General features: G+C 35.7%; 1 long non-coding RNA gene across 1 annotated transcript in view; it reads left to right on the forward strand.

Annotated features, from left to right (window-relative positions):
- LOC309667240 overlaps positions 1 to 19,726 on the forward strand; it is a 143,618-nt gene extending 123,892 nt beyond the window's left edge. Inside the window, exon 2 of the long non-coding RNA XR_014267652.1 lies at positions 1 to 19,726. This exon is cut by the window's left edge and continues 15,755 nt beyond it. This is a non-coding gene — a long non-coding RNA (uncharacterized lncRNA).
- The last annotated feature ends 221 nt before the right edge of the window (positions 19,727 to 19,947 follow it).

The raw sequence follows: 19,947 nt of genomic DNA on the forward strand, positions 1-19,947 counted from the left end.
ACAGCTAAAGAAAACACACACACACACACACACACACACACACACACACACTCTTACACACACACACAAAAGAGCCCTACTTTCAGGTGTTCTTTGTTTGCATTGTTTAATGCACAAAAGCACCACATTTCATTGATTCAGTAAATATGTATTGAGAACATACCATACACCAGGCTTTCTGTTAAGTGTTAACAAATACAGTGTCTGCTCAAGTATTTGTTTTCTAAAACAAATAAACCTGCAGGACCATGCTTTGAAATAAAGGTTATGTTAAATCAGGTTTTACCTATACCATGAGGCTATGACTCCTAATTCTCACTAAATTAAAATTCTAAAGGCATAGATATTGCCTGAAATAGTATTTTCAGAAAATTACAGTGGATGACATAAATAAATAGCATGCCATGCTTAAGTTTCCTGTAAGAAAGAGCAGATTAAGTTCTGATTGCCACAAGATGGAAATCAGAGAAGCTGATAGAGGGGTATTAGTCTCTCCACCGTATCAGACCATCAGTTCAAGAGGAAGACATAGAGAGTTCGAATACCATCCAGACTCTACCAGTGGTCAGCAATGTTCACTCTGAGGTGGTAGAGAGTAACATGCATGGAGGGATTTCTGTAGGATGGTCATTTTCCACAACAGCAATGTTTTCAAGTTTCAGGTTGGGAAATTTATCTGGTTTAATTAGAAGCATACCAAAAGATGGCAGTGATCATAGGAAAGGTCCTGGAAAGCAGAGAGATATGTGAGACAGTCAAGGTTTCTAGATAAAATCTGCCTCAGGGCAAGGTTCCAAATAACACAGAAAACAATTCCTACAACATAGTGGGAACCTCATAAACTTGTTGAATTAATGAATAAATTAATGATATTGTCATCATTCACCAGTGTAAGTAACACATTACACTCAATCTTTCTTTGAATACATGTTGCTTTGGTACCTATAATATTCAAAGTATTCTGATAGGTTCTATTGATAACAAAGTAAAATGGATACAGCTCTGACCTCAAAGACTACAGAGTATAGACAGGGAGCCATGGCAAGCATATTCATATCTAATTTATAAGGAGGCATAATAAATGCAAATAATTGACAGATATAAAATTCAAAGGAAGAAGTCACTTGTGGTCAGAAGAAAAAGTGAAATCTACAACTTGATTATGAGTGAGAGAGCAACTGAGATGGAATTAACAGATGTGCCCTGGCATTTAGGAGAAACAGTAAAGGGTATGGGCCAGAGTATAAGGTATAGAAACAATGAGTAGAGTAATCAGAAAAGGGGTTACAAGTCACAACAGGGTCAGATCCTGAAAGCCTTGTAAATTATTCTTAATTTTCACTTTACTTTGATAGTATAAAGAATCTGAAGGTCTGTGAGCAGTAGGGTCAGAATCTAAGTGGCTTTGTAATGTTTAATGTGGCAGTCATTTGTGGGATAGATAGAAAAGGAAGAAACCAAGTGCATATAAATAAATTTGATGGCTATAACAAAGGTCCATATTAATAAACTTTTAAAAAACTATTATTTCCCATGAGTTTCAATGTAGGAGGATGTAATTGCATAAAAAATAATATCTTGGTTCATATAAATTTGTTATTTTATAGTAAACTCTTAAAAGTCAAATATTGCATGTTTTAGAAATGTCAGAAGTAATAAAAAATCAACGTAATATTAGTTATCCTACTTTACATTATAGCAAACTCATAACTGCTATCAACTAAATGCTTTGAAAATTCTTTAAGGAACATTATAATAGAGTTTTTAATGGAAAAAAGCAGGTCAGTTTCACTCCAAGATAGGTCTCCATCAGATAATAGGAGAAATTCACAGTTCACTGCCTTTTTCTATAGTGCATCTTCTCCTGTTTCTTGCTTGAGTTTGGGGCAGATAAAAATGGCAGGTGGAGGTGGCAAAGGTCAAATTGCTCTAGAGGTGGTGAACTAAATCATTATATATATTAAGAAAATGATAGAAAAGGCCTGAGCAGAATTCTCCAGGGAAAGAAACATTAAAATAAAAACGATTTGCAGCTGTCCTACAAAAAACTAGATCTCTCTTCTCCTAATGTTGCAATCAATTCTTGATTACCTACACTAATTGGGGAAGTAGTGGCACATTTATCTCAAATTCATTTGTATGTGATGACTGACTCAAGGACACTTGATAATATTCATGGCCTGTTGAGACTCTTCGAGGACCATGTTCTAATGATCTAATACCAGTATTCTAACACCAATTCTTAAGACTTTTAGAGTGCCCTTGAGAAGACTGAAAAGGAGTGAATAATACAGAAAAATAAGTATTTCATTTTACTTCATTAACTGTAGACAGCCAGGATGGGCATGACAACATCAACTAAAATACAATTTTCACAAGGCTGTCCTAGGATATACTACCCAGGCAAAGTTGTGAATTTAGTTCCATAATGGAAATACATGCTTTTCTAAAACTATAGAAAATAGAATAAAAACTAAATTAACCTACTGTATGACAAGGCACTGCATAACTATGTCAATTCAAAATCTGACTTCAGGGCTTCCCTGGTGGCGCAGTGGTTGAGAATCTGCCTGCCAATGCAGGGCACACGGGTTCGAGCCCTGGTCTGGGAAGATCCCACATGCCGCAGAGCAACTGGGCCCGTGAGCCACAACTACTGAGCCTGCGCGTCTGGAGTCTGTGCTCCGCAGCAAGAGAGGCCGCGATAGTGAGAGGCCCGCGCACCGCGATGAAGAGTGGCCCCCGCTTGCTGCAACTAGAGAAAGCCCTTGCACAGAAACGAAGACCCAACACAGCCATAAATAAATAAATTAAAATTAAAAAAAAAAAATCTGACTTCAGAGACCAACAAATCCTGCCATTAATCACGTTCAGATGAGTTAGAACTGCAGAAAGTAATCCAAAAGCAGTGGGTTGAGCAGTTTCTCTCTCTCCCCTCCCTTCCCACATGTGTATGTTACTCACAGGTCAATTTGCACTTCTGATGAAAGTTATATACCCTAATTTCAGAAAAATATGTGCTAAATGTGCCTAATAATTTCCATACAGTTTGAGGACGTTCACCAATCCCCTAAAACTCTCTCTAGTGAGACAGTGAAGTTTTTCTTTTGTCTCGTGTACAAGGCCTTCAAATTCCAGTCAATGCTACCCAGTAGTTAGTAAGGTCTTGCGTTATTGAGGGGAGATTGTTATCTAAGTGTGTCTGTCTTCCAGCATCGATGTCAGTATGGATGTCAATTACAAATACTCATAATTGTAAAAACAATCAATACCTACACCAAAAACTGAAGATTTTATTTAAACTTCTTAATTTAAGGCAAGCCTTTTGTTTAAAATAACTAGGGGAAATAGTTTCTTTATAAGTGATCAACAGGAAACTATAAGATTTGTTAAAGCTACTTAACCCAAGATTATAAACTTAGTCTAAATGTTCCCTTAGAATATGAAGTTCTTAACACTGAACCTGCTTTAACTAAAAGCAGTGCTTTGCCCACAATGTAGTTCTCCTTTAAAAGCCTAGCACTTCTTTTCCTCTGAGTTTAGGTGCTTTATCATTTTAGGTCTTGTTTTTCGTTGTTGTTGTTGTTGTTTTTTAATTATTTAATTATTTAATTATTTATTTTTGGCTGTGTTGGGTCTTCGTTTCTGTGAGAGGGCTTTCTCTAGTTGCGGCAAGCGGGGGCCACTCTTCATCGCGGTGCGTGGGCCTCTCACTATCGCGGCCTCTCTTGTTGCGGAGCACAGACTCCAGATGCGCGGGCTCAGTAATTGTGGCTCACGGGCCTAGCTGCTCCGCGGCATGTGGGATCCTCCCAGACCAGGGCTCGAACCCATGTCCCCTGCATTGGCAGGCAGATTCTCAACCACTGCGCCACTAGGGAAGCCCTAGGTCTTGTTTTGATCAATGTGTGGCTTTGTGATACACAGGAAAATTTTTGTTATTTCAAGAAGAGAGTCAGCCAGCCCCAAAGCCTGTCGGGGAAGCCTAGGGGAATGGTAAATGTGGGTAGTTCACTTTTAAGGGAAAACCTTCCAGCATCCCTGGTGTTGTAACCACTGACTTGTCCAAGGGGCAGGCCGAGAGATGGAAAGCGGAGTCTGCAATGCAGTTGGAGGATAAGCAGTTGGGAGGGTAGAATCCCAGCTGTGAGAGTGGCAAGGAGACTTCCTGCCGGCTTGATGAGATTCTCACCTTAATCAGGTGACCTCAAAGCAGTGGGACCTGAAGGCCAGGGAGACTGTCCTTTCAGCGGGGCACTGCTGTGTGTTCTTTCCCACATACAAGGGAAATCAGAACATTTGAAATAGAAACATTTGCCTGGGGATCTTGGACTCTTTTTCTTAATCACTACCATCCTTGTGACAACCCAGTTACACATCTATTTTAATTTAAATTAGAAAAATAAGGACATCCTATACATAGTAATGATATAAAGTTCATTTTAAAGTATGTAAAAACAGAGATAACCAATAAAAATATTGTTAATAAAAGTATAGATGGTATAGAGATATGGTAAAAAAACTTAATTGTTTTAACTGAAGACACTAAATTTGGGAAAGTGATAACCCAACCAGGATTACTCTTCTGCTTCATCCATCAGTCATATAATGCCTTCTGTATCCTTGATGGTGGTTTCCTTCCGTTACCTGCCTTTAGCATACTTCTCAAGATTGTATCTTTGGTCCTCTTCTTATTGTCCCATACATGGTGCCAAAACAAAACATGACAGAACGAAACAGAAAAGAAACAACAACAAAAACATTGACACTATTTTCTCAAAAAATGTTGATCAGTTTCCCCTTTGTGGTACCCACTATCCACGTAAGCATTCATTACCTCTCACTCAGATCCAGGCCCTGCCCTCCACAGTGCCTGAAGATCCACACTTCTCCTTACTCTGGCCTTCAAGTCACTCCTTTGCACAACAGCACCTAATAGTACAGAACAAATTTCAGAGGATTTTGCACACCTTGAAATATTTGGACCTGATCACCCTTTCCATTTTTATTGCTGATCCTCTCAGCAGCCCCCAAACCTTCATTTCCAAGCACACCTAGAACTTGCTTCTCGACCATGCCCTGCATTTTCTTCTTTGCTTCCACTTAAGATGCACAATCTCTGCCCTCTGTCTGATACATCCTCACTTTTCTTTCATGACTGCTTCTTTCGTTAATTCATCGGTGACTTTCTAAGTCATAATATTCATTCTCTTCTCAGTGTCCACAGCACTGTATTCAATTTTCCACTTCTATTTTCATTTGCATTAAATTTGCTTAGATTCCCTTCACTTTTTGAAAAACCTGCCATTTTAAAAATGTTTAAATTTGTGCCATTAAATTGACATTCATATTTCTTCATAGTTTCATGCTATTTTTACTTCCAACTTACCTTTTTTTCATCTCACTCTTTGTCATTTCTTTCAGTCTCAGTATAATTCAGGAATTACTCAATCATGATTCTTCTCTTCCCTGATGTTTGAGGGAAGAAAGTGCCAGTGTAGTGAGAATGAATGTGGTCAAAACACTTTGTGATCAGGCAGATCTGGGTTTGGATTTTGCGTCCAGTGCTGCCTAGATATGTAGACTTAGTTACCATTCTTATCACTTTCAGCCAATAGTTATTATAATACTTACAACCGAGGATTTTTAAAAGATAAATGTATCAGTGCATGTTAAGTGCTCGACCACTAAGAGGCATTAAGATACATTATTTCCTTTCTTCTCTTGTTTATGACTCAGAACAAGTAAAGAAATAGGTAAACTTAATTATAAACCATGTAGAGAAAAATTCCCACACTGAGCTTTAATTACAGCATTAAGAATATACTTTTATGATTCATACATAACAGTGTTAATATCCCAAGTGTCTTGCTTGTGAGAAACAAGGCTGTGTGGTGAAAGAGACCTGAGTTCCAGTCCCAGCTGTGTCACTCCCTTGTTATATGACTCTGGGCAAGTTAGTTAAAGTACCTGAGTTTCCACTTACCTACCCGTAAAAAAATCAGTGTAATAGTGCTTATCCCTCAAAGGATTGTTCAAGGATTAAATAAGATTGAGTTCGATTCACAGTTATACCTATGCATGTATTGATGATGATTCTTGAAGGAAATAGTCTTATGATTTGATTCTTTCATAAAGCTGAATAACATGGCATCCAGAATTGACAGGAAATTTTGTAGAATAATAAAATCACTCCTAGTAGGTGTGTATAGAAAACATTTCTCTCTGTAATGTGCTTCTCTTGTCAGAATAAGAAACAAACAAAAACTTAGCTAATTAAATAGCTTACAATTTTTCACACCTTCTTTTCATTCTGTTTTTATTCATTCTGCTCTAGTTCCTTGTGAATTTGACTTCATATATGCATATATTTCTTCCTTTTCTCTTCTGCTATTCCCATGGTTCACAGCTCTGGCTGCACGTTAGAATCAACTGAAGAGCTGTAGAGAAAATATGAATGCCTACACTTCAGGTAAATTGAATGGGAATCTCACAATTGTTCTTAAATTTTATCATGAATCAGATTCATCTGGAGAGCCTGATAGACCATAAGTTTCTGGGATTCATCCCCAGAGTCTCTGATTTAGTAGGTCTGTAGTAGAGCTCAAGTATCTGCATTTCTAACAAATTCTCATGTAATGCTGATCCTTCTGGTCTGGGGAACGCTTTTGAGAACTACTGAACTAGTAGACGCTTACTAGAGTGAGACACTGATATTAGTATTTTATAAAAAGTTCTCACATGATTCTAATCATACCAAGAGTTGAGAATTCCGGTGTTATCCTTTGCTTGGCTTCAAAAGCTACTGATTTTACCATTCACTGCAATGCTGACCATTTTCAACCCACAGCCTGGACCTGCTATCTTTGGTCGTCAAGATAGTACTGTAAGCACATCATCCATCCATTAATCCAGTCATTTATGTAGCCGCCTATTCAGTCAACACTTAACAATTGAGATAAATTTCTTACCGTCAGGATTTCGGGGTCTCATGAAAAAGACTAACAAACAAAAATTTCAGCATAATGTAAATGTGTTTAATTTGGGGTGTAGGGTTGGGGAAAAAGACTTGTTCTGACTTCAAGGAGCACGTGGTGTTGATGTCAATGCTTGAATTATAAGTACGGATTCAACAAGTGAGCCAAGTAGGGAAGAGAATTCTAAAACACATTTTGGTTTTGTTTTTAATGTTTATTTGCTTAGAAGAATGGTGCAAATTGTAAAGATTTCATTCTTAGAATATTCTTTTTATGATAAGAGGTGTTGATCACTATGTGATCTAGGCTGACTGTGAGATATTTGGGTGGGGTGTGGATGAGAAGAGGACAAATAAATTTGGCCAAGCGATACTGAAATTCTGTACAAGTTTTAAAGTCAATGTCAGCACAAATCCACATTCTATAACTCAGAATAATCCTTACTTAGCAAAAAGAGTAATAGGACAGAGGTGCAACAATTTTCATCTAAAAATTTATCGCAGCTATTCATTATTGAGCCCCTCCAGTTGTCCCCATTGCATTGGGCATCTGGAGTTACTTATGTTTGGTCAGTACTGTTGAAAATAGGCTATAAGTCAGGCTCCTTTCTTGGACTCCATTCGTGCCACTGAAAGAATAATTAGCACCTGCACCACAGGCTCAGGTTGCAACTTTGCTGCCTGTTTATGCATCATTCCAAGTAAAAAACAAACTACTTCTGCTGCCCACTCTGACCACCTGCCACCCTGACCCTTTGTCATTTCTCTGAACATAACCTTCAGAAGTCGTCTAAGTTGTGACAACCTAACAGCTTTTTTGAAAGGCTCACTTCATGTGCCTGTTCATTTAAATGTTCAGTGCCAATTATGTGCTTCTTTGTACTGGTGCCTACCTACCTGCTAATTTGTTGCTACCAGTTCCCATATTCTTGCTATTAACAATGGCTGCTGTTGCCGTATCTTAACTTAAATATCTGAGGTGAGTTCACAGTTCAAATACACTTGTGACAAACATAAAAGTGCTTAATTTTTTCCCATGACTCCAGCACTGAAGTAAATAATATTTGCGTTGCTCCTGTCTGACACCTGCAGTGAACATTCAAATCTTTCACCTGCTTCAGTTTCTAATTCCATTTCCCAGAACCATTTAACTTCTCTGTGTGCACCAAGCTGTTTTTATTAATAATCTTAACTTAACCTCAACTAATTTACAATATATGAAAATAATAATAGACACATTTTTATAATGAATGCAACACAAAAAATATTTTTGGCATATATATACAATACTAAATGGAACACTTACAGAATCAAAGAATCATAGAGTTTTAGAAAGACCTTGGATGTAATCTAGTCTTAATTTACATACACATGAAGATATCAAGATCCAATAAAGTTGTATAACACAGACCCTTAATAGGAGAACTAAAATTCCAGATATTCCAACTTCACATTCAGGACTCTTTTTATTAAACTCAATTTTCAAAGTGTTTTATTTAATAAAAACTGCCTAACGATGGCAAAGTTAATGTATAGAACTAAAATAAAATTATGTGTTATTAAATTAAAATGTCCACTTTTTTAAATCTTTGATGCTGTATTCCTGCAAAATCAAAAGTGTATACTTTAACTGTTGTCTAGGTTCATTTGTTAAAGATGCTCTTATAGGGCCAATGTAATTTATTCATTCTGCTTTAATGATGCCATTTTCTCCACTTTTTATTTGACAACAGTATTCACTTGTCTCTTTGGAGCATCACAGACAGCTGCAGAAGAGAGATCCAACTGCATATTGGCAGGAGCCCACAGACATATAAGGCTGTTTGGGGTACAATTGCAGTTTAATTTAGGTTGATGAGAAAACACACCAGAGTTTGCTTGTCAGGAATTTGGCCACATCTTTTGCTGAATATTTATGTGCTTCTAAATGTCTACTATTCTTAAGGAATACAATTTTTGGTCTACTTAACATTCTGTATATTAGAGAGCTGGGAGTTTTCTCACTGCTTCTTTACACTTTAGAGTCTAAGATTATCTGGTTCAAGCAGAAGTTTCACAGATGAGAAAACAGATCCTGAGAGTTTAAGGGATATTGGCAAAGGCACACAGTTAGTTCATTACAAAACTAAATTTCAGGATTCTCAGTTGTTTCCGATTACCACCGGACAGCAGCTTTTTAGCAGGCATTATTAAGCAAATGTCATGTTTGAAAATGATGTTTTCTTAATATAATTCCTAGATAAAATAACGCAAAATCCATGACTCCTACTTCCCTCTAACCCACTCACCTCACCCAGATTACCACAGTGCACCCATAATAAACTGTGATGATCTAAAGCCATTCAATAATTATTTTCTGGTCTATTTTTTAAACTATAGTGTCATCCTCTTTATTTTTCTAAGAGTCTTAAAATTAGACTCTGTCTGAGAGTTCATCTTGTACTATCTTCCTTGTACATTTTTAACCTTCTGCATTACTCCACTGCGTGGATCAGCTAACCTCTCCTTGAACACTTTCAGTAGCTGAAAACTCTGTGAGGCAAACTTTCCTTTATCAGTCAACTCTAATAGCTTCAGTGATTATTTTATTTAACTGGTATTTAATTTTGGTTTACTATGAGCCAGGTGATATGCTAAGCATTAAGACAATTAAGAAAATAATAAATCGCAATTGGTGACATCAGTTGTTCATAGTCTACAAGAGGACAAAAGCAAGGCTTGTATGCACAAAAGCATAATACAAATTAAAACTGATGTGTTCCATTAAGGCTTTAGGTAAAGTAACAAGAGCTAACATTTCCTGAGCCATATCTCTGTGCCAGATACTGTCCCTGGAAAAGTGATGTGGTAAAATGCTCAGGGAAGTAGAGACTGTCATCCTCTAAATATTACTCATGAGAAGATCAAAGCTTGGAATGTGAGATGCTATCTCAAAGCCACACAGCTTGTCAGTGGTGGATCTGGAACCTTAACCAAAGTCTGTTTCAAACCAACACTTCCGCACTATGATATTCTGCCAATCTTAAAGGGAAAGGATGATTAGTAGAATTAGAGGTGGGGTAAAAATTCACAGTGAGAGAATAAAATGGACAAAAGCTGACAGAAAGAAATCTTAGATCACAAACAGTAAAAGTGTTTCAATTTCAAGAAAGATGAGTGAGAGGGAATAGGTAGGAAACATCGGCTGCTGTCAGATTACAGAGAAGCTGGATCACCTGCCCACGGTGTGTGGTGGTTATTGAGGAGCTATTAAAATTTTTGAGCACAAAAATGACATAATCAGAGTGAAGTTCAGGGATATTAATTTTGGAGGAGTTTGAGAAAATGTTGGATGAAGCCAGAGATGGAGAGGCAGGCACATAGGTTCAATTGTAGCAGAGACAATGAAAGTGATATTTTTTACCATGAGCCAACATATTTCTCCTTACATTTTTTTATATGCTTGATCATACTTCTGCTTTCTGGGGTGACAGAGGATATGCGCTCTGATATTTTTTTACAACCTAATATAAGGTTATAAGAAAAAATATATATTTCAAAATATCGAAATCGTCTTTTGCCCTACTTGCTAAATATTCTATTGTGGAAACCTGACATATAGATGAATATGTACTTCCAGGTCCCTTTAAAATATACAAGTAGTATTTACACCAATAGCACCTCCTAGACAGCAACTATATAACAGATATATTAATGCTTTCAGGATTTATACAAATGTATGAGAAAATTTCCTGAATGCATAATGCACAGTAATACATGATTGCATTTGATTAAGTGATTTATGAGAAATATATATGGAGTGTTTATGGTCTGACAACAGGAGTACAAAAACATTCTATCAAGTCCAGTACTATAGTGAAGTACATAGGAATTGATTATACCTATTATTACAGAATTTATAATATTAAGATGAATATAAACACTTAGCCTTAACCTGTATTCTGAAACTACTTGTCCTAAGCAACAAAATAACAACATAAACTATATTTTGATGTCCGTTATGTATATATATTTATATTTCACATGAAAACTGGATGCTAAGACAATCTTTTTGTTAATCAGTTGATCCATTTTAAATATGTTCAGAATTAAGGTCAAAATTCCTAAGAATGTGCACACTATATAAATCATCAATTTCAACTTATTCTTAGGATACACTAAAGGCTATATGCTAGAATGTAGCTACAAGAATGTCTATTATACCCTTGCTAATACTAAAGAAAATTTGAGGATTCATTGACTAATTAATGCCCTGATACCTTAGAAATTATTTTGGTAAGTGTATATTTAGTAAATAGGAAAATATTTTAAATAATTCAAGTGAAGAAGCTAGGCTATATGACAATAAATGGAGAATAATAAAATGTATACATTTCTAATATATATATAATATTAGTATCAGTTTTCACTGGGTGGTAGTTTCGTAGTTGTTTTTATGCTTTTATTCATTTAGCAAATTTTCTGCATTGAGACATATCTTGGAAAGGTATCTTTAAAAGTTTTTGTGTGAACTACAGTGAGTCCTTTTGGTTTCCATACTCTGAGGCTGTTTCACTGCAGTTTTCTTCAATCATGTTTCTGATTATGGCTTTCATCCCAAATTTTCTGTTTCAGATATTTGTTTTCTCCATATGTACCAGCTTGTCACTGATGATTTTCATTCACTCTTAAGCAATCTGTAGGAAATAAATTACACCTCTAAACTACTCATTCAATTTTCTATATTGTTTACTCATCTTTATAGTGCCTTGATATTTATCTTCCATTGTGATATATTTCGTTTCTTTTCAGTCATCCATGCCACACATTATATTTAAGTGGTATTTTTTCATCTCAGTGTATATCCTCTTCATGGTATTTGTTTTTCTCTCAAGGTAGATTTTCTATGTGTTATTGAGGATGCTAATAGATTTCTGAATAATTCTCTGAGCATTTAGTAAATAACTTTCAGAGGGCTATATGATCCTTACTGTAAATCTTCAAGATTATATTTCCATTATTGGGTGCTCGGTATAGTTTGCTGGTTGCTTTGCTTATTAACAAAAGAGGTATGTGTACTTCACTTGGTCTGAGTTCTCATTCAGTTGAGTCTTGATCTGATCTCCTTCATAGACACAGCTTAATAAGCACGTTTAAATGCATAATTTCCAGCTTGATCTCTAGTGTCTAGTGAGCATTCTTGGATCAAGATTATCCTATTAGTATAATGTAGATGTTAACAGTGTGGATTTTGAAACCAGAGCTTGAGCTCATTTACTAGCTCTTTGAACTTGAACAAGTTACTTGAACTTTTCATGACTCGATCTCCTTATTTAAAAATTAAAAAAATAATAATAATAATCCCTACTTTATTGGTTGTTCTGAGAGTTAACTGAGTTAAGATGCATTAAAGTGCTTAGAATAACACTTGTCACATAGGAAATATTACAAAAGTGTTGACTACTATTTTTAGCCCTCTACCTTGGCTCTCTGAAATGCTAATCAGAGAAAGGACAAGAAAAAGGATAGTCTCAAGTGTACAATGACCTCTACCCTAACCTATAGCATAATAACTGTGGATCCCATACCTTCGGAGAAGTGACTTGGCCATCACACTCAACCCTCCATCTACTGTTCTATGTCTTGTTCAGATCATTTTGTTATTTAGCATTTTCAGGTGGTTATTTAGAGGTACCCATGAAGGTAACAATGGTGGTGTGAGGACAAAGCACTATGGGTCACTCAAAATACAGTATACACACTATAGGAATAGTATCCATTTTTTAATATTCATTCCTCCTATTTTTTTGAACCAAAGACCATACATGAGGAAGAAGTGGATCCACTTCTTCTAGACTTTCAGGAGACAGGAATGTCACTTTTGCCACTGTTGTATGTTTATCTGATGGAATTTTTTTTGGTTGTTTGTTGATTTTGAAATCAGATGCATCGTACTTGGCATCAGTAGAAATATTTCCTAAATATTATTAATAGGTTGAATCTCAGATCTAGTTTTGGAGCTGCATCCTTAGTTTTAAAACTTTGTTCATGTTTTTATAAAATTTTAATGGGAATTTGGAAGAAGCAGTAACAAGTGTTGCTAGTTAGATGCAAACTTAACTAAGGTTACTTATAAGGGATAGCCCATTATGCAAGGGTTTGGGATGCCATTTTCTTCTCTCTCTCTCTCTCTCTCTCTCTCTCAAAGCAAGAGAAGTAGAATGAAGTGCTAATGATTTATAGTGCAAAACACTATACACTCCCTAGGAAGATAGCAATTCTGATGCTTATTAACTTTCCTGCCAAGAGACTATTAATATACCCAGTATGAATTCTATAGTGAACTAGATGAAATTTTGGCAGATGGATGACAGATAATAGATGAGAGATAGATGGTAGATAGATAGATAGATAGATAGATAGATAGATCGATAGATAGATAGGGAAACTCAGTTGATAGATTTAGAGACTAAATGAAGGAGGCGGCTGAGCAGGGAAAGAAGACTCCTGTGTTTTTAGTTTGAGCTATTGGGTCCTGAGTTGCCATTTAATGGGATAACAAATCATAAAGAAGGCTCAGAGGTTTGATAATAAGTCAAATTTTGGAAATATTAAATTTGATATGCCAATAGGGTTTCTTATGGAAATTGGCAGTTAGCTATTGGAAAGGAGAGGAGTATGGCCATATTAAACCACAAATTATTTAATAAATACTTAATATAACATACAATGTGACAGACACTGAACCAAGACCTGTGATATGACAATGACTAAAACAAAACCCACCCTTCCTCTTCTGCTGGAGGCTTACAGTTCAGCAGAATGAGCCAGGACAAGCTCCACAGGCTGCCATTGATAAAAATAATAACTTAGGTTTTGCTGATTGCTTTTGTTGTTTTGTATTGTTGCTCACTTGTTTGTTTCTAAACCAGCACAGAATATACAAGAGGTTATAAAAGGATATGTAAGAGAAAATGACTATCAATTCCTTCCAGTTCCTTGTGGATGTGAGCTCAAAGTTCTAAATACACGCAATAAGGGGTAAGAAACCCTCTAGGCAGAGCAGCCCCAAACTGAGGACTCGCTGTCTTTTATATCACCTTAGGCTGAAAGTGCTGCATTAACGCTCAAGGGTCTATCTAAGGGAATTTTTGCTGTACCACAACTACACATTGGCATTCCACTTCTTAACATGTCACTGTTTCTACTTGAGGTTTCAACAGACAGTCTTGGTGGTCCAATCACAGATAATCCATAGGCAACAGGCATCCCAGTAGGTTATATGCTTCATACAATACAGAATAATACAGGGGGCTAGACTCTAGTGCCTGGGTCCTTCTTTAACCCAATCCCAATTGGTTACAATACTTACTTATAGGAATGCCTCAGAGATCTGAAAAACTATCTTGACTCTCTCTCTCTCCCTCTCTCTCTCTTTCTCTCTCTCTCTCTCTCTCTCTCACACACACACACACACACATACACACACACACACACACACACAGAAAATCTGGGAGTCTTAGCTCTTCTTTAGGGCCTTCCAACTGATTGTCAGGCCCATGCAAATGCAAATTATCCAGGATAATCTCATTTACTCAAAGTCAACTGATTAGGGAGTTTATTTATATCTGAGAAGTCATTTCACAGCAACATATAGATTAGTGTTAGATTAAATATTTCAGAACTGTAGCTTAGGCAAGGTGACATAACAAAAAATCCTGTCATAGCAGGTTACCTGAAAACTACCCGTATTAATTCCACTCAATTTTCACTGGGAAAAATGTAAGACCCCATATTGTTACAAAGGAAATAAAAACTGGCAGTCTTCAGCTAGGTAGTTGTGTACCCAGCTAAAACTCCATTACCTTCATTGATTACAAATTGCATATAAAACATTTTATAAAGTCATATCACTTTGTCTAATAAAGGTCAATTTCGTATTTTTTCTCCATTTGGCCCTTCAATCCAGTCATCCAGAATTTCTAATCTTTTCTATATAACTTGCTTCTCTCCAACTGTCATTCCTGGCCTTCATTTTTATCCTTCTTTCCCTTTGCCTCAATTTTTTCCTTTCTAGCGACACAAATATTACCTTTTCTAAAATAAAACTTATAATAAAAACATTCACATCAGATCTCTTCAATTAATTTTGCCCCACATCCATCTTTCTCTCATTTATATCCTTTAGGCATCAGATATCTATGTACTTTACTATCATATTTACTTCCTTTTTCAAAGTCTTTATTTAGTTATTTATGTGAGAAAATGGAATTTTCTCTCTTCTTCCTTCTCTTCATCTCTTTTGACTCCAGTAAGATAAAGTAAATAAAACAAGATTCACTACTTTAATAAGACATTGAAGTTTTGCTATGGAAAACATTCAATGTTAGCAAGAAGAACTTTGCCTTCTAGATGCTTCACTGTGAAAGCTAATTAAATATGATGGTGGAGATGGGGAGCAAGAAAGAAAAGAGATGAAAGGAAAGATCATGGAGATAAGGATTCCTCCAAGAGCCTGTCTGAGATTTATCCCATTTGGACTCAAAGAGAATACCATAGAAGAATAATAAAAGGTTTTGCAATATGTACTGACTTCTTCTTTATCAATGGTTGCCTACTTGTAGATTGTCTTATATTGGTACCTACCAAACTTTGATGAGATACCAAGAGGATTATATTAGGATACTTCATCTTCCCCAATGAAGTGTAACCTTCACAGGAATAAGGAGCTCTCTTTCATTTCAGCACTTAACACTACTGTAGGCACCATTGTATGAAATATTTAATAAATGACTTATGAAATGGACAAAGTTGTAAGTCAGAACTCGATGATGATCCCTGGCTAATATTCACCCCTCTGATGACTTAACTTGTATAAACAAGACACTTCTTTCCTCCGTGTGACCCCTCACAGGGTTCACCATAAGGTACAAGATACTGGAGACATTTATGATTTTTTCTCACATTTTTTCCTCTGATCACAAGGAGAAGGAATCGAGTCTCCTCTCCACATGAAAACAAAGTCTTGGAATGGATCTAGGCCCATTTGCCCACATCTTTACTAGGCTCTCCTCAAGTAAGTAAAAATTGAACATCTTATTAGTCCAACAGTCATGAAGTCATATCTTAAGAGTGCAGTTAAAGCTAATGCATATTCATGAATTAATTGTCTTCTGTTTCCTCAGTAAATAAAGGGTTTACTCATCAAGCTAGCTTAGTCCAATGTTTTAACTACCATTTATCTTTCTGAATTCATACACAGTGAGCTCTCTTCCATTTCCTGTTCTCCTTCATAGTAAGTACTCCCATTCTAGGGCCTGATTCCTCTTCCATGAGTAAATGAACTTTAGTTTTCAAAAAAGGAGATTGAGGAGATCTTATATTCCCAGGAATCCATCCCACTTCCCAGAAAAATTGACCAGAGAAGGCCTTCAGTGGGAGAGGAGGGGAGGGTCTGGTCTGAAGATGTGACACATAAATTGGTGTTCCCCAGGCATACTTTATTTCATATATTTCATGTTAGGATATATCTTTGATGTATATGGAAATCCTAAAGTAGAAGGATACATTATTGGATTAGGAAACTAATTTCCTATCCCTAATACCTACCAGCAAGATAAGTATAGAAGGCCTTTGATACAGTTTACAAGCTGTCAGAGGCAATCCTCATCAATTTTTTACTGCCCTCTTTCTGATAAAATTTAATATAACCTATTATCTTATCAGAGGACTCAATTAAGAGCTCTGCAAAACTGAGGTTATTTTTATTCTTATTGGCATGAGTAAGTTATTTAATTTGATTGGTAACACAAGGGCCAGACTTTTCTACCAGAATATCCACTGCAAGGCTGTCACACTACCATTTTCATTTGTACACCTATCTCTTATTCCTTTATTTTTCCCTCCCTACCTTCTTCTTGTTTTCTACAAACCTTCTCATTTTCTCCTTTCCCTGAGAATGTTTATGCCTTCCTGGTGAACTCATAGGAACCACTAAGCTCTGTATCTGGCTGTTAAGGATAAAGCAGGTGTGCACTTAAATTTAGCCCAAAAGCTGACTGTGCTTTCTAATTCTCAACTAGATGATTTTACTTCTCATAAACACCATTCCAAATATTCTGTTATCTGTGTTCCTTTTTATTATGGCAACCACTGGGCAATAAAGTGGCTCTCTTTGTCCCCTCAGCACACTTCAAATGAGGCTACTTTAGCACTATGCGTGAGTCGGCAGCACTTCAAGAGGCCAGTGATGTGGTAGTACTTTGTGGGGGTATTAGCAAGGCATGTCCACTGAGACTGAAGAATTCTTCAGAAATACTGAATGGAGAAAATTAGACATGAACTAAGAACCCAGAGGATTGTGTTACTTAAGGGCCATGAAATTACTTGGAAACTTAATTACGAAAAAGGATGAGATGATTCTAGGGCAGGAGGTCAACTGTGCCTCTGATTTTCACTCTTATTAATATGGAAAAAAAGTCCTTGTATCTGAGACGAAATTTGCTAGGCAACTCCCTTAAGTTTCTTATTATGTATTTACTAATTAAAAGCCTTGTCTAACCTTTAAATGATGAATGACCAGTAAATATCTCCATAATATTCACATACCTGGTATAATTTCTTTTAAAGCAAAAGGCAGCCAGCATAGCATTATTTATTAAGAAGAGAAATTGAGCTCTTCATAAAGTACTGAGAATGTGTTCCTCTGGCATATTCTAAACACAGATCCTTGAAAACACTCAATTAATAATGTGGTGAGATGTATCTATGCCCTTCCCACGAATCACAGGATGAAAACATAGATTCTTTCAGTTTTTTCATTTTTTAATGTTTAATCTCAAAACGTAAAATTTCCCCTACAGAGAACATCAAAAGACAAATTCCCTTAGTGGCATTTTACAATTAATTTTAATATACATGAACTAAACACATAAATTCTTCCAGTCGTAGCGTATGCAAATGTGTTTCTGCATATCTTTGAAGTAGCAGTTATTAAACACAGATACCATCTCTGCTTGGGGCTGAACATTAAAATAGTTTTTACAAAACTACAAAATATGCTGTATGTTATTTTCTAAATGGTTTGTTTTATTCAATAAATTTCCTTAGACAGGAAAAGTGAAAATGCTATAACTCAAATTCCATGACTTACACTCATGGAATGTGAGTCTAAGTATGAATAAAAGTTTCAAAATAATTAAGGTCAACATCCTCAAACTAGAGAGAAAAGATATAATAGAGAGGAAAGCCTGGACAAAATCCGTTCCAAACAGAAAGATTCTACTCAGGAAATTTGAATTAGATACATGATAAAATGTATGATCCCAAGTTATGAAGAGCTTGCAGTATTTTCTGCACCTGTGTCTGTATTTTGGTAATATCCCTATGTATTAGTCAGGGTTCTCCAAAGAAACAGAACCAATAGGAGACCATATATATATATAAAGGAGTTATATATATATATAAATATATATAATATATAATAAGGCTATACATATTTTATATTATAATATATATTTATATAATAAATTATATATTATATTTATTTATATATTGTACACTTTATACATTTATAACATGTATAGCCTTATTATATATATGTGTATATATACATATATATAAAATAAGGAATTGGCTCACACAATTATGGAGGCTTGCCACATCCAATCTGCAGAGTGGGCTGACAGGCTAAAGACCTAGGGAGAACTGTTGTTCCAGTTTGAAGGCTGTCAGGCAGGAAAAGCTAGTGTGTAATCTGCTTTATTCTACCAATTAGAATGTTAATCCCATCCAAAAACACCCTTGCAGAAATGCCCAGAATATTTTGGCCAACTATCTGGGCCCCCCATGGACCAATCAAGTAGACACATAAAATAAACTGTCACCCCCTCTAAATCATTTAAAATGAAAATTCTTGTCAGTATATAGCAAGTAAAAAATTTATATAGCAGATTTTCACATCAAAATATCCATTAGCATAAAAAGAAATCGTCATGTATGTAAGTCTGACACTTTCTATAAAGTAAATTTAAAATAAAATACTTATCTAACCAAACTTGGGAGATACAATCATTAATTTTAAATTGAAAATCTCATACCATATTCAATATACAGTGGGGATTAAAAGTTTGGTATTAAGATAGAACGGTGTTTTTAAAAATGAGAAGTAACTGCCATTAAGTATTACTCGAAAATCATAAAATTCAGACTTGGAACCCTGAGTTAACCTCATAGGGTACATATGATGAGCTTGGTTAATTTTGTTCTAGGCAAAGAGCTAAGATGATAATAGAAACATGATCGATAATCTTTGAAGAAAACACATATGGGTTTAGTAGAGGAAGAAAGCATCCATGAATTTTGAAAAATGGCTTAGTCTTAGCTTCTAAAATTTCCAAAATTCTAGAATTTGTTATTAAATGGAGGAACTGGAAGGCACCCTAGAAGCTGTTAAAGTAGTATTGAATATCCGTTCTTTTTAAAGAATTAATAAATTAGTATAGCAAGATAAGGATAAGTAAATTTCTATAAAGAATATGGCAAGAGTGTATTAGACAGATCGGAATTAGGCTGAACAAATATTCTGATGATTCAGTTTCAACTAAGGGTAACATTGGATGGAATTACAAAGATTTTTCTCCATATCTCTGTCTTGGTTAGTATAATTCTAATGAATAGGAAACAGTTAAAGGGGGAACATTGAGTATAGATGTAGCTTCCAAAAGAATGGAAAGGTTAATTAATAAGTTGTGATTTTAAAAAAAAGAAAAAGAGTAAACAAGGATTTCAAAATTACATCAGCACATTTTTGTTATGGAACAAAACTAGGGAGATTTCACAGGTACGATTGTATTCTTATATTCTGGTTTTAGAAAGCAGTATTTCTTCAACAGCTCATGGCTGAGATTGTGTAGAAAAGAATCTCGGAAGTGGATTCCATTTCTGGCTGTTTATGAGACTACAAATCCTGAAAATTCTTATCACTAAAAAGC

Source organism: Balaenoptera physalus (assembly GCF_965194825.1).
Source record: "Balaenoptera physalus genome assembly, chromosome: 9".
Taxonomy (NCBI): Eukaryota; Metazoa; Chordata; class Mammalia; order Artiodactyla; family Balaenopteridae; genus Balaenoptera; species Balaenoptera physalus.